This window comes from Myotis myotis, unplaced genomic scaffold (genome assembly GCF_014108235.1).
Source record: "Myotis myotis isolate mMyoMyo1 unplaced genomic scaffold, mMyoMyo1.p scaffold_m19_p_1, whole genome shotgun sequence".
Classification (NCBI taxonomy): Eukaryota; Metazoa; Chordata; class Mammalia; order Chiroptera; family Vespertilionidae; genus Myotis; species Myotis myotis.
Window position 1 is genome coordinate 58,998,957 of NW_023416313.1, and position 15,504 is coordinate 59,014,460.

The following is a 15,504-nucleotide window of genomic DNA, read 5'->3' on the forward strand; positions in this document are numbered from 1 at the left end:
TCTATTTTTCACACAAATGACCATAAGTAATCTTAGTTTAATTATTAAAATTGTCGGTCTCGACTTTTCCTTGAGAGAAAAACCAAGATGGCTGCATAGGTTAACGCCGGAGATTGCTGCCTGGAACAACCACTTCAAAAAACAACTAAAGACAGAACGGACATCATCCAGAACCACAGGAAGGCTGGCTGAGTGGAAATTCTACAACTAGGAGGAAGGAGAATATCATACCCAGACTCAGAGGAGGCGCAGTGCTGAAGTGAAATACTGAGGTGCGGAGTGCGCGGAGCGGGCTGGCAGCGGAGGGCGCGGTTGTTGTTTTCAATCAGGAGGGAGTTTCAGACTCTGAGCTCCAGATACGGGCGATTCTCTAGGGACCCAGACTCATACGGGAGAAGCGGGACTGTCTGGCTTCAGTCGGAAATCAAAGGCAGCTTTCTCTCTGAGGTTTGCAGTGGTTGCTGGGACTCTGTGAGGCAGAGCCCCTAGGGATGGAACTGAAAGCAGCCATAACTGCTTGCTCCGCCCGCCCTGTAGATCCCCAGGGACCCGCCCCGCCCAAGCCCTGCGCAGAGCCATTTGCCGAATAGCCTCAGGCAAATGCTAGATTAGCACCGCCCTAGAGTTCCAGCACAGAAGCTCTCCCACTGCAGACACAGCGGACTCTCATAGCCAGTTAGCCTGGAGGTCAAATCACCCCCACTATTGCCGACAACAATCAAGGCTTAACTACAACAAAACTGCGCACAAAGACCACTAGGGGGTGCACCAAAAAAGCATAAAAAATGCGGAGACAAAGAAACAGGACAAAATTGTCCATGGAGGATATAGAGTTCAGAACCACACTTTTAAGGTCTCTCAAGAACTGTCTAGAAGCCGCCGATAAATGTAGTGAGATCCTCAAGAAATCTAATGAGACCCTCGATGTTGTGATAAAGAACCAACTAGAAATTAAGCATACACTGACTGAAATAAACAATATTATACAGACACCCAACAGCAGACCAGAGGAGCGCAAGAATCAAGTCAAAGATTCGAAATGCGAAGAAGCAAAAAACACCCAACTGGAAAAGCAAAATGAAAAAAGAATCCGAAAATACGAAGATAGTGTAAGGAGCCTCTGGGATAGCTTCAAGCGTACCAACATCAGAATTATAGGGGTGCCAGAAGATGAGAGAGAGCAAGATATTGAAAACCTATTTGAAGAAATAATGACAGAAAACTTCCCCCACCTGGTGAGAGAAATAGACCTACAGGTCCAGGAAGCGCAGAGAACCCCAAACAAAAGGAATCCAAAGAGGACCACACCAAGACACATCATAATTAAAATGCCAAGAGCAAAAGACAAAGAGAGACTCTTAAAAGCAGCAAGAGAAAGAAAGTCAGTTACCTACAAGGGAATACCCATACGACTGTCAGCTGATTTCTCAACAGAAACTTTGCAGGCCAGAAGGGAATGGCAAGAAATATTCAAAGTGATGAGTACCAAGAACCTACAACCAAGATTACTTTATCCAGCAAAGCTATCATTCAGAACGGAAGGTCAGATAAAGAGCTTCACAGATAAGGAAAAGCTAAAGGAGTTCATCACCACCAAACCAGTATTATATGAAATGCTGAAAGGTATCCTTTAAGAAGAGGAAGAGGAAGAAAAAGGTAAAGATACAAATTATGAACAACAAACATGCATCTATCAACAAGTGAATCTAAGAATCAAGTGAATAAATAATCTGGTGATCATAATCAGGGACATAGAAAGGGAATGGACAGACTATTCTTGGGGGGGAAGGGGTGTGGGAGATGCGGGAAGAGACTGGACAAAAATCGTGCACCTATGGATGAGGACAGTGGGTGGGGAGTGAGGGTGGAGGGTGGGGCGGGAACTGGGAGGAGGGGAGTTATGGGGGGAAAAAAGAGGAACAAATGTAATAATCTGAACAATAAAGATTTAATTAAAAAAATAAAATAAAATAAAATTGTCAGTTTCTGTACCTTACATAATAAATAGCCCATCTCTTCTTCTGAGAAGACATCTAATGGCTGCCAATTTAAAAAGGTTCTCATAGCTGTAGTCCAGTAATGATAGGCAGGACTAGCTTGACTGCTAGCTTTGTTCAGCAGAGATTTTCACTATTTTTGAATCTTTAGTCATTTAAGAGCCCAACTGACTCTTTTTCTATCCAAACCAGAGACATTTACATTTTTCTAGATTTCTTTACACTTGAAACTGTTAACATACACTTTTATTCTAAAGTATTTCCACTTAAAAAAGTTTTGGTAGAATGAGGTGCCAGTAGACAGTCTATAAGGCCCTGTATTGGTCATCTAGGGCTGCCATAACAAAGCACCACAAACTGGTGACTTAGAATAACAGATATGTGTTACCTTACAGTCTGGAGACAAGAAGTCTGAAATGAAGGTATAGGAATGGCCAGTTTCCCTCTGGTACCTTTAGGGAAGGATCCTTCCTTGCTTTTCCCTAGACTCTGGTGGTTGCTACCAATCATTAGTGACTTAGAGATGCATCATTCCTACCCTGCATCTTCACATGGCCATCTTCCCTCTGCGCATGTTTGTCTCTGTGTCCAAATTTCCCCTTTTTAGAAAGACACCAGTCATATTGGATTAAGGCCACCCTAATGATCTCCTTTCAACTTGATGACTTGTCTCCAAATAAGGTCACATTGTGAGGTACTGGAGGTTAGGACTTCAACATAACAATTCAGTCCATACCAGCCCCCAAGCTAAATGATACATTATTAATGATTATAATCGATAACTGACTTATTGAACTACTCCACTCTGTACTGTGAAAATCACTTTTTAAAATCAATCTACAAATTAAGGGAGGCTATGCATTATCTTTTCTGCAAGTACAGTTTTTCTCTATTAGCATTAAGAAGAGTCCTAAAGAGATTAATAAGAATTCTTAGGTCAAAATTTTTAAAAATGTTTGTGGAATTTTCCATCACTTTGGAAAGATCCCAACAATAGTGGAAAATTCATAAAGGAACATTGGTATGTCACAGAATTCGATTTGTATTCTTATCATAACCTTATGTCTTTGTTTCCAAGTGACTTCAGCACCTTGCTATGATGAGAAAGGCATAGTGAGGCATTGGGGAATGTGAAGTAAACTTTACTATGAGGAAGAATAATAGCAAATATTTATCTAGTTCATTCCTGTGTGGCTGGTGTACTAGGCGGTGTGAGGAAGCTAAGTAAAACATGACATGGGCCTGCCTTTAAGTTTGTCTCCCTAAAAGAAGAAATAAGATGAATATTAAAATACCTATAACATGAGATATTTTTTTAAAAACACAGGAGACAAAAATTGATTCCAGAGTAGAACTTTTAAATAGAAATGTCACAAAAGGGATGGTGGTGATTAAAATACCTGTTTTAAGTATTACTTGCTGTTTTTAAATTATTGAAATAGTAGTATCTTTGTGATGTAATGCTGTAACTTAGATTTTTAACTGAAATCATATATACCCAAATGACTACAGATGGCATTAAATTTTGAATTGAACAAAGATGCACTCCTTTTGAAAACATTTCCATTCCCCCCTAATCCTCAGGAGAACAAAGAAAATGACAATGGACAAAGCAAAACTCCTATTGTAAGGTGAGTTTCACTCTAGTCCAAGAACCAGAGTGTAACTATGTCAGTATTTCAATTTATTTAATTTATTACAAATCAGCTTTTTCATCTATAAATAATGAACTAAAGGAGATAAAGACAAACCAGATACTTTCTTTGAAATATAACTAGACTTTGCTATCATTTGAACACCTTCAAACACACATTTGCATACTCCCAGATCAACAAAAGTTGGTCACAATCTGTCTTTAAAGTTATCAAACAAGAAATGGAGTTAATGTGCACCGACTCTTGGGATTTAAATGCAGAATTTTGAGAAAGTACAAAACCCTGACCACCAAAAAAAAAAAAAAAAAAAAAGAAATGGAGTTAATGGATAACTTCTGTTTGGAAACAGCATATACCTAGAGCCTCGCTATTTCCCCACTAGTGCAAGGTCAGAAAGAGCTTTACACAAGTAACTCAACATTAATATTAACAAAATCTATTGTTAAAGGATAAAACACTTCTAAATCACATATTTACTTTCTTCATTTTTATTTGGTATTAGCTTTTTAAACAATCATTTATTTTAATAATTTTAATCTACTGATATAAAGTGGGAGTGCCTAGGCTGAAAGGTAGGGGAGAGCCTGATTGGAAAAGTCACAAGGAGAAGCTACAGAAGAATTCCGAGCAGAAGCGCAGCACAATCAGAGTTTAAGGAATGGTGGCGTGAGGACAAACCAGAGAACAGCAAGGTAAGAAATGCAGAGACCAAATGGAGTGGCTCCACTGAGACTGTTATCTGAACCGCACCCAGTAATGCACTGGAGAGTGATGCTCAAGAAATGGACTGGGCACGCCGAGAAAAAAGCCCATGCACAAGGGGCAAGTCTGCATTACCGGAGAGCTTGTCTTTGGTCCATTTCCGCCTCGCTCCCTGTCCCGTGCCCCAAATGAGAACATTCCTTTGTCAAAACTTTCGTTGTTGAAAATTTTGATTGAGTTGCCCTCTTAAAATTTTACTTGTACATATTACTGGCTCCTCCAATTCAACATGTTTAGTTACAAGCTAACACATCATTCCCTCCCAGAGCCTGTACACACATTCCTCCTGTATTCCCTATCTCGCTGTGGTAGCTACATCTTCCCCAGCACCCAGATAAAAATGTTAGTCTCTCCTTTGCCTTACTAGGTGGTCCACCAAGTCCTGTATAACCCGCCTTCTAAGAATCTCCAGAAACTGCCCCTGCTTTCCATCTCCGTTAACAATCAAGGCTCTTATTACCTTTGTTTGCCTGGACGATCATTTAAAAGGGATTTCACTACTTCTTTGCATCTCTTTCTCCTCTCAATAATCCACTTTCCATCCTGCTATCAAAATGGTTTTCCTAACATGCAAATATGATCTCACTGTGGCCCTGCTTCAAATCATTGAAAGCATCTTCGCTGTCTTCAAGATGGAGGAAAAACTTCTTACTGTGAGTTACAAGGTCATGTCGGGTCCAGCCCTGGCCTCCACCTGGAGTTTTCTCTCCTCCTGTGTTCCCATGCATGCTTCGCTGCCAAACTGCCATCTTGTAGTATCCCGAACAGGCCTTGGTCTCTAACAGCCTTTGACATGCTATTCCCTTGCCTAGATTGCCCTTCCCTGCATTCCCCTCTGTTTCAGTTTCCTATTGCTGCTATAATGAATCATCATCACAAACTGATTTAAAGCACCACTAATTTATTCTCTTATGATCTGGAGACCAGAAATAAGACATCAGTCTCACTGCATTGGAGTCAAGGTGTTAGAGGATTGATTCCTTCTGGGGGTCCGGGGAAAGTATCATCTCCTTCTCTTTCCTGGAGACCACATGCACTCCTTGGCTGGTGGCCCCTTCCTTGCACGTTACTCAGACCCCTTCCCTCCATTGTCACATCTCCCCTCTGTTATCAAATTTCGCTCTGCCTTTTTAAAATAAAGACATTTAGGATGACATCCAGGATACTCTTTCCATCTCCAGATCCTAAATTCAATCCCATCTGCAAAATCCCTTTGACCATAGAAGGTAACATTCACAGATTCTAATGATTAGGACTTGGATCTCTTTGAGGCCATTATTCAATCTATCACACCTACCTTTTCTGACCTCAGCCTTTCCAGACACCACTTAAGCATTTTCTCTCTTCTGGGAATTTCCCTTTATTACTATTGCCCCCCATAACTACCTCCAATTACCCCCAACTGGGTATCTCACTAAGGTGATCAACTGTATGGGATTGGCTGGGACATAGGACTTTCGATGCTAAAACCAGAAAACTGCTAGGCAAGTCAGGATGAGTCAGTTATCCTAAGTCCTCACCTTTCTTCCTACATCACACTTACCACATGGGATTATAATTTATAATTTTCAGTTCTCTTGTGTTTCTCCTTTGCTGGGCTATGAGCAGGGTTATGCTTCTTTTGAACTTACAATGTTCATGCCTCAGTTTTTGGCATGGTAGAGGCTCCCCATAAGTGAATGGATGTTGATGGAGTTTGTGAAGCAGCCCTACCTACAAACCAGACAATCTAGGCAAAATGGAAAAGTTCCATCCTGGAGTAAAATGAAAACAAAACACTAAACACCAGTATGTTCTCTTGGATATTTTTTCTTTTCTTTCTCATCTGCACTTGCAAATCTGAGTTGAACTAGAGACAGTTCTTTGCAAGAATCCAAATATTCACAGTGTTTTACAGAACACACTGTCTTGGAACAAACAGTCTCTACTATTTATAGGTGATTGCTTCACCACTTTTTTGTCTTGGCTGTTTCTTGAATGTCCCTTGCCATAAACAAAGCCAATTGAAATAGATTTTTGGCCAGGTTCTGGGAGTTCTTATAACATTTCTTTATTCTCTAAAATTCTGATAAAACTGACTCATTCTGGGAACTTAAATCATGAATGCCACAGCACCTGGAGCACCAGCCCAGTGACTCACCTTTTTATCACTTCTAGTTACCCTCTAGTCAACTTTGTTTCCGTCTGTAAGTGGTCTGTAAGTGTCCTTGGGCAAAGGTGCCCCAACCTAGCCAGCATAATCAGCGTTAATGGAAATGTAACTGAGGTAACCATTAAAAAGTGAGATTCAGACAAAGATATCACCTACGCAGAGCCATTGTTTCTACAGTCCTGGTTGAGAGAAAAGTCATTTCTGCTGCTAAATAGTGAATACTTCTGCATCCTGATACCAAGTGTGTCTAATTGCTCCTGAACAACAATATGAAGGGAAACCCTGGACAGGATAAAGGAATGGGGACAAGAAATAGTTAAATAACACATCTTCTGTTGACCATAGTTTTCTGGGAGAGAAAGTAGAAAATTAAAACCTGTCTATGTCACATATGCAAAAACAGAAGCTATGTAAAAAGATGAGACATTGCTGATGAATGGGAAAATAAAACTTAGAACTTTTAAACACTATCAATTATCATTTTATCAATATACTAGAGGCCTGGTGCATGGATTCGTGCACTGGTGTGGTCCCTCGGCATGGCCTGCGGGGATCGGGCTGAAACCAGCAGTCCAACACCACCTGCCATTCCTGCCTGCCGCTCCTGCTCATCCTGGCCCCACTGTGCCTGCTGCTACGGTCTCTGGGCTGTGGCGGCCAGCCATGAGCCCTGTGTCTGGCGCTGGTCAGTCAGCTGAGCGGCACTCCTGCTGTGGGAGTGCACTGACCATGGGGGGCAGCTCCTGCATTGATCCCCCTGGTGGTCAGTGCATGTCATAGCTACTGGCCGGTCGTCTGGTCGTCTGGTCATCTGGTCCTTTGTCGTTTAGGCTTTAAAATATATAGACTTAGGCTTTTATATATATAGATAACTAGACCAATAATGATAAGCTTTGCCTTTTATATGGAATAAAATCAGATCACGAAAAGTGAAGAATTCCGCACAGACACAATTAAAGGGAAATATTTGGAAGACCCCAAAGATATAATGCTGTAGCTAAAAGTACATATATTTTTAGTTTAGAAAAATATCTTAAACTCTATTTAAGGTTTATAAATCTTTTCTCTAATGTATGATAGGTCGAAAAACTTTTAATGATTCTCCTCAAAAATATTACATCTGCCTGGCCAGTGTGCTCAGTGGTTGAGTGTCAACCAGGAGGTCATGGTTCAATTCCCAGTCAGGGCACATGCCCAGGTTTTGGGCTTGAGCTCCAGTGGGAGGTGTGCAGGAGGCAGCTGATCGATGATTCTTTGTCATCATTGATGTTTCTATCTCTCTCTTCCTTTCCCTTCCTCTCAGAAGTCAATAAAAATATACTTTTAAAAAAGAATATTAATCTAAGTGAGTTAATTTGAATTCTTCCTGAATAGGTATAATCCACAAAGGGTTATGAAAATGAGTGATTGCTCTACCCAAATGCAGCCACCAAATCCCTGATTTGAATCCTGGTTACAGAGCTCTTTATATTTATCCATTATTTGCTTATAAGTAAACTAGAGGCCTGGTGCACAAATTCATGCATGGATGGGGTCCCTAGGGGTGGCCTGTGGAGATCGGGCCCCAGCTTGTGCCCCCAGCCTCACAGCCCCACAGCCCCACCTGGCACCCTGCCTTATCCTGGCACCACCCCCTCACCTGCTCCACCATCCCACCTGCAGGGTCATCAATCAGGGCTGGGCCCCCACTGCCACTGCTGGTTGCTGTCTGTGAGGTGATCCGCAGGGCAATCGGGCCCCCGCTCACTCCTACCTTGGCCTGATGCCACTCACTCCACAATCCCACCATGGTCCTGCTCTCCTTAGGGCCAATCAGGTTGGCAGCACCTCCATTGCCGCCCCTGGTGGTCAGCGCGCATCATAGCGAGTGGTCAAACTCCCAGTCCAACGACTGCCCGAGGGGACAATTTGCATATTAGGCTTTTATTATATAGGATTACCATAGTTATAATTTCATCGGTACACCCACTGAATAGTAATATGTCAAAAGACTGCTAATGGTTTTTGCTACCTTGTGAGTGGCAAGTCCGAGTGTTAAAACCAGCTACATAGGGAAAACCAGCTTTCTTTAGCTGTTTGTGCTGTCCATTCATGAAGACATTAAGCTTCTGAAAAGGAAAAAGAAATGTCCCCTCTCTCTTTCCGTAGGCTCTGGCTTTCTGGTTACCCTACTCCACCAGATTGAAATAAACAATAGAGAATAGTGAACTGCTTTAGATAATCTCTTTTATTTAAGCATGAAAGAAATTGAAAGGCTCAACCAAGGTCATGTTAAATGTTAACTTCTACCAGGAATTGAGGCTGAAAGGTTCACCAGCAGAACGGGGTAGTTTTATTTTATAAATCCACAGTCAACTGGCCTCGCTCATGTTTATAGAATGTCAGGTGGCATTAATAATCCAAAATGGCTACACATCTACAACTAATTTCTTTGTCTTCATAATATTTTGTGTTTTCTTTTTATTGTTTATTTCTAACTCTCCAACTAAGTGAGTATTTCACTTTTCTGAGTCTCTAATACTTTAGAGTTCTAGAATTTTAGAGTTGAAAAGGATCATCTAGCCAGTGGCTCCTAGAATGTTTTAATTATGCTAGCCAGCAAAAATTTCCCAAATTTGGTAACTAAATTAAACTTGTGAATTTTGTACTTTGTCTGGTACAGAAAAAAACAACATAGGACAAACAACTACCAACCACCATCATTATCATTTTATAAAACAAAGGATATGTTCACTACAAAAGAAAATAGAAGGATATAGTCTTCAGTGAGAATGAGAGAGAAATATATTTCCATACGTCTGGTTATCTGAAAAGCTTACCAACTTGTTTTCTCTTTTAATCACAGATGGGTAGAACTTTATCCAAATGGAATTCGATCTACAGACTATAGTTTGGGAATCTCTGATGTAATTCCAGCTCTCAATCTTCAACTGAAGAAATGAAAACTTGGGGTCACTTGACCAAGATCACTGTATAAGTTAAGGTTATTCAGAGAAAGAGAATCAATAAGCTATATATACACATATCTGGAGAGAGATATTTATTTTAATAAATTGCTTATATGATTGTAAGGAATGGCAAGTCCAAAATCTATAGAGTCGGCCAGCAATCTTGAGTCAAAAGGTTCAAAATTCAAGCAGAATTTCTATGTTGGAGCCTTAAGACAATTCTTCCTTGTTCAGGAAACCTCAGTCTTTGAACTTAAAGCTTTCAAAGGATTGAATGAGGCTCACCCATATTACAGAGGGTAATATGCTTTATTTAAAGTCAACTGGTTGTAAATCTTAATCACATCTAAAAAATACCAGAAACATCTAGACTGGTAGTTGACCAAATAACTGGACAATATAATCTAACAATGTTGACACAAAAATAGTAATCATCACAAACATAGAGTTGATTAGTTTGGGATGGTGAGGTCTTCTGATTTCCTATGCAGTAGTCCCCCCATATCTGTGGTTTTACTTTCTCCTATTTTAGTTACCCCTAGTGAACCACCATCAAAAACCATTAAAAGGAAAATTCCAGAAATAAACAATTCATAAATTTTAAATTGTGCACCATTCTAAGTTGTGTGATGAAATCAATGCCCCACTCTGTCCAGCTCAGTGCATGAACTGTACCCTTGTCCACTATATCCACACTGTATATGCTGCTCACACATTAGTCTGTAGCTGTATCATCAGAAGGTCAACAGTAGCCTAACACTACACAATGCCTACATCATTCACCCCTCTTTATCTCATCACGTAGGCATTGTATCATCTCACATCACCATGAGAAGTGTGAGTACAGTAAATAAGGTATTTTGAGGAAGAGACCACAGTCATATAACTTTTAATACAGTATATTGTTATAATTGTATTTTTATTATTAGTGATTATTAATCTCTTACTGTGTCCAACTTATAAATTAAACTTCAGTACATGTATGCACATATGTATAGGAAAAAATAGTATATAGAGAGTTCAGTACTATCTGAAGTTTCAGGCATCCAGTGGGGGAATGATTGTAATATGTATTCTAGCTTATGTCTCCCTACAGCCCCAAATAAAGCAATGCTTTTTTAAAAATTTTTTTGATTTTGAGAGGGAGAGAGACAGAGAATCAATGTGAGAGAGAAACAGTGATTGGTAGCCTCCTGTATGCTCCCCAATCAGGGGTCAAACCCAAAACTTTGCAGGGCACAGGATGATGCTCCAACCAACTGAGCCACACTAGCCAGGGCAATGTTGTTGTTGTTGTTTTGTATATACCATTCATAGTAACTTAGAGGATTAAGTGAGATTATGTTTTTTATTCTAGACCTGAAATGATTATAAATTAGGATTATAGTTCATAATTATGTATATCCCTATAAATAAAAGCAAAGTAATGATATTAGGCAGTTAACTAATTTTATCAAAATTGCAGATGATGCAAAATCAATGCTTTAAAATTATTTCACAATAAATTTAATTAAAAGACATTATGCAAAACTTGATGGACATAATTATCTCAAAAAAGAAAAATATGTAAAAATATTTATTTCTAGTTAAAAGATTCAAAGACATTATTCCAAAATAACAATGGTTTTATCTGATGCTAACATTATGTATATTTTTCCTATGTAATTTTCCTGTAGTTTTTAGTCTTTTTAACAATGTTCATATATTAACTTATTGTAGTTAAGAATCAACTACATTTTTAAACCTAAAGAATAAAAATAAGTCCCAAATTATGTTTGCGCAACTATGTTATGCCAACATACTCTTAAATTGTTTCTAAATAACACAGACATATCCATTTGAATAAGTTGACATTTTCATTTTGGTTTAATCTTGGTTAACTGGTTTGGTAAACATCCAAATCACATGCCAGTGTGTAAACTCACTGACCCACATGACCTTGTTCTTACAATTTAAATAAAGTGTATAATTGTACTTCACAAACATTGAGAAACAATAACTTTGGAAAGGGGGGAGCAACACCCTTGCCAACATTTATAGAAAACGCATGTGCTAGAAATTATAATGACATAAAAAGGAACCTAATGTCAAATGTTTCAGCAAATTACACTCTGCAGTCTAGAAACACTTCCACTGGAGGAGACCATCAACTGGAGTGGATGTGTTTTTTGTTTCTACAATGCAATGTAGGCAGATTATTATGAAAGTGTATGCAATTATGTGCATTTTCAATGGTTAAATGTGAATAATAAGTATATAGAACTTATTATTAAGTTAATAGAACTGAGAAGCCAAGTAGAAAAATCATGTATTTTATTTTACTTACCATGAGTAAGTTTTTAAAAGAAAATGAGACACTAAAACAAGTAAAGAATTTACAGGAGAGAAAAATGGAATTAACAGTGTCAAATTCTGTTCTGATTTCATCTGATATTAAAGAGAAAACAGATGCTTGGCCCTGTTAATAGAACTTTGGATCACAGTAATAAACAGCCTCCATGAGAATTATAAGGGTTGGTTTCCTTAAAGTATTATTCATTTCATTTTAAATTTTATTATAAAACTAGAGGCCTGGTGCACAAATTTGTGCACCGATGGGGTCCCTCAGTGTGGCCTTCGGGGATCGGCTGAAACTGGCAGTCCAACATCCCCTGAGGTATGTAGTAGTGCATGAAGCAGCAGGCAGCTGGGGGAGGAGCCCAAGCCTGGGCCAGGCATCATGCCACTCCTGCTCACCCCAGCCCCACTGCGCCTGCCACCACTGCTCAGTAGGCTTGCTGCCGCCACAGCTGCACTCACCAGCCATGAGCCCGGCATCTGGCTGGTGAGTGGCGCTAAGTGGCGCTCCTACTGTGGGAGCTAAGTCATTGGTCAGCTAAGTGGCGCTCCTACTGTGGGAGCACACTGACCACCAGGGGGCAGCTCCTGCGTTGAGCTTCCAGAAATGGGATACAGCTGCCACTGACTTCTCAGAATGGAGGCCTTCTTTTTGCCTCATTGGCTCCTGATTAAAAATCTGACAAGAGTGATTCTGATTGGAAAAAGCTAGAACACACCTATCCTAAGGCAAAGAAGACTAAGAAGGTAAGAATCTAGCTCTTACAGAAGAAGGTGGTCTAATAAGTTGGGGAACTCTTCAACATAGGAAAGTTGTTCAAAGATTCTGGGTGGCCAAAAAGAATAACAGGTATAAGCCACAGCTTTTCCCCTTGGGCATTATGTGCTGCCAACTAGCTGCCAACAGCCCAAATTACATCTTCCCAGGTCCGTATCCTATGAAGAAAATGCCTGTGCTTTTCCCTGTAGGCCTGGCAAAACCCTTGTCTCCACTGACTCTGATAATGTTTCATGCCCAACTCTGTACCAAGCATGTGGTCAAGGGAATGTGGCACGTTGATTGGCAGACACTGAATCACATGCCCTCCCCTGGAGCTGGAGGTGAAGTCAACTCTACCTGAAGCATTTCAAGTACTTGTTTTGATAATATATATAAACCTTGTACATATTATATCATGTATATAAACCCTATGTTGTATATTTTTATTATCCCATTTTGAAAATGAAGAGACACGGGATGTTAAGTAATTTGGTCAGGGCTAGATAGTTGCATGAGTAGAATAACTGGGATTTGTACCCAGAGAGTCTGGCTCCAGAACCCATCCTCTTAACTACATACCATAAATTCTATGGAAAGGGAGTTACCTGTTATTGGTGATCTCTAAGGAGAATCTAGGTGACTATGAGTGAAGGAGATGTGAATGGTATTCTGCTATTTAAAATATGACTGACCACCTTTTTCTCAGCTGCCTATGGAGAGGTGCCCTGAGAAGAACGTACGATTATCCTTGTGGCCCAGCAGTGTGGGTTCTGGTGCTTGGGAGTAGGTCAGATGGAGGGGATTGTGTGACTCATGTTTCCCAGGCTGGCCTAGCTTGTCAAGATGCTCTAAGTTCCTGTAAGGAAACCTACTTCTGGAAGAGTGTGGCCAGCCTGGGTGTTAGCAGCATTCCCCACTACAGCATTTCCCGGGAATGCCTATTGGCCAATGGATACCCATGTCAACATTTCTAAGCAGCTTCTGGGGCACAGAGCTGCTCAGAGATCTGCTGCCTATAGATAAAAATGCTTTGCTAACCTGGTTGACCAACCACTCATTCCCCTTTCACACCCACGGGATGCCAAGGCGGAGCCACAAAGCTTCCACAAGCCTCTTGCACGAATCTATTAGTCACAATACAAATTGCACTTCAAAGACAGTGTAACACCAATGAAACTGTATTGTCAGTCTCCACATTTGGCTGTCTCAACTTTTACTTTTTGTCTAAACCATTATCGTCATGTTAAACACTGAACCCAAGTTAATGATGTTTATAGGTGCTATGAGACAAGCATTGCTGACCTCTACCCCAAAACCATGGCCTTCCCCTGGCAGAGCGCTGCTGTGACAGAGGCTGGAAATGTCAGATTCAGTTGTTTCTGTTATAAACACCATTAGTGGGAATCCTTGTTTTCTGTATGATTAGGAATAACAGAATCGATAGGGAACATGGAGCTAAAAATAATTAAAATCTGTGCAACTTTTGGCAAGATCATTAACAATAAGCAAGATGGGTATTTCAGAATACAATATTTAAGAATGCAGCCCTAGGCAGGCAGCTCAGCATCACTAAGGCTACGGGGAATATAATAAAAATGCATTAAAACAACATGGACCTCACATCGGTCATGCTGCTTCAGTTCTCAGCCCACAGCATGCTCCATGTACCTGAAAGATGTGTCCCACAGATTACTGCTTTTCTTAATAGTACAGTTCCAGCGGACCAGCACACTCTTATAAAGTATCAAGATTCGGCTGCAAAGCAGTTTGTTACTCAAAATAAAAAGAGCAGGGAGATGATCCCTTGAGTAATTAATTAGACAGTGAACTAGAAGATGCCACCAATCTTACTCATAAAAATGTCCTGACCAGTATTCCCTTCCAATGGTTAGAGCATCATCCCATGCACTAAAGCAGCGGTTCTCAACCTGTGAGTTGCGACCCCTTTGGCGGTCAAACGACCCTTTCACAGGGGTCGCCTAAGACCATCCTGCATATCAGATATTTACATTACGATTCATAACTAGCAAAATTACAGTTATGAAGTAGCAACGAAAATAATTTTATGGTTGGGGTCACAACATGAGGAACTGTATTTAAAGGGCCAGAAGGTTGAGAACCACTGCAAGGATGGTGAATTTGATTCCTGGTCAAACCCACGTGGGTTGTAGGTTCAATCCCTGTCCCCAGTTGGGGTGTGTGCCAGAGGCAAACAATTGATGTTTCTGTCTCTCTCTCTCTCTCTCTCTCTCTCTCTCTCTTTCATTCTCTCTCTCTCTTTCTTTCTCTCTCCCCTTCCCTCCCTCCCTTCCACTCTCTCTAAAAGTCAATGGAAAAAATATCCTTGGGTGAGGATTAACAAAACAAACAAAATACTACTAATAAAAAGTTTTAAGAACTTTCTTCATCTACTAAAGGCCTTGATCTCAAATCCTGGAAATCATCACTGACAGAAGAGTAATTTCATTTACTTATATAAGTCCTTTCCCCCAAAGTTAAAGGAGAGTTCTGAGCCAGTGAGGTTACTAGTAAAATGGGCATAGAATTGGAACCTGCCACAAAGTTTGAGCTGTATCAAGCTGGGGGTTCAAGGTGCCTCTCTGGGGAGAGTGCCCCTGGGTACAGATACTCATTTTTAATTTTCTTTTAAAAAAGTTAACAGGGCTCCTGCCTGTACTGCTAAAGGAGTTTACCTTTCCTATCAAGGTTATTAATTCTCTATTGCTATGTTGCTGTACAATGCTCTTTTGCTATGCCAACACAATTCACATTATACTGTTTGTTTATTCTCCTGTTTGCCCATTTGCATGCTTTGCTTCACTTCTTGCCGGGAGCCAGTCCATCCTTGCTGTTTCAAAGGACCTGGCATATATGGCATACTGTTCTTAAAGTG

The 15,504-nt window shown here is 40.4% G+C and overlaps 1 long non-coding RNA gene across 1 annotated transcript in view; it reads left to right on the plus strand.

The window, feature by feature from the left end:
* Nucleotides 1-4,046: 4,046 nt before the first annotated feature.
* The window catches only part of LOC118654691, a 42,773-nt gene continuing 31,315 nt past the window's right edge, over nt 4,047-15,504 (plus strand). The window contains exon 1 of the long non-coding RNA XR_004967031.1: nt 4,047-4,344. This is a non-coding gene — a long non-coding RNA (uncharacterized LOC118654691). The remainder of the gene's footprint in view (nt 4,345-15,504) is intronic.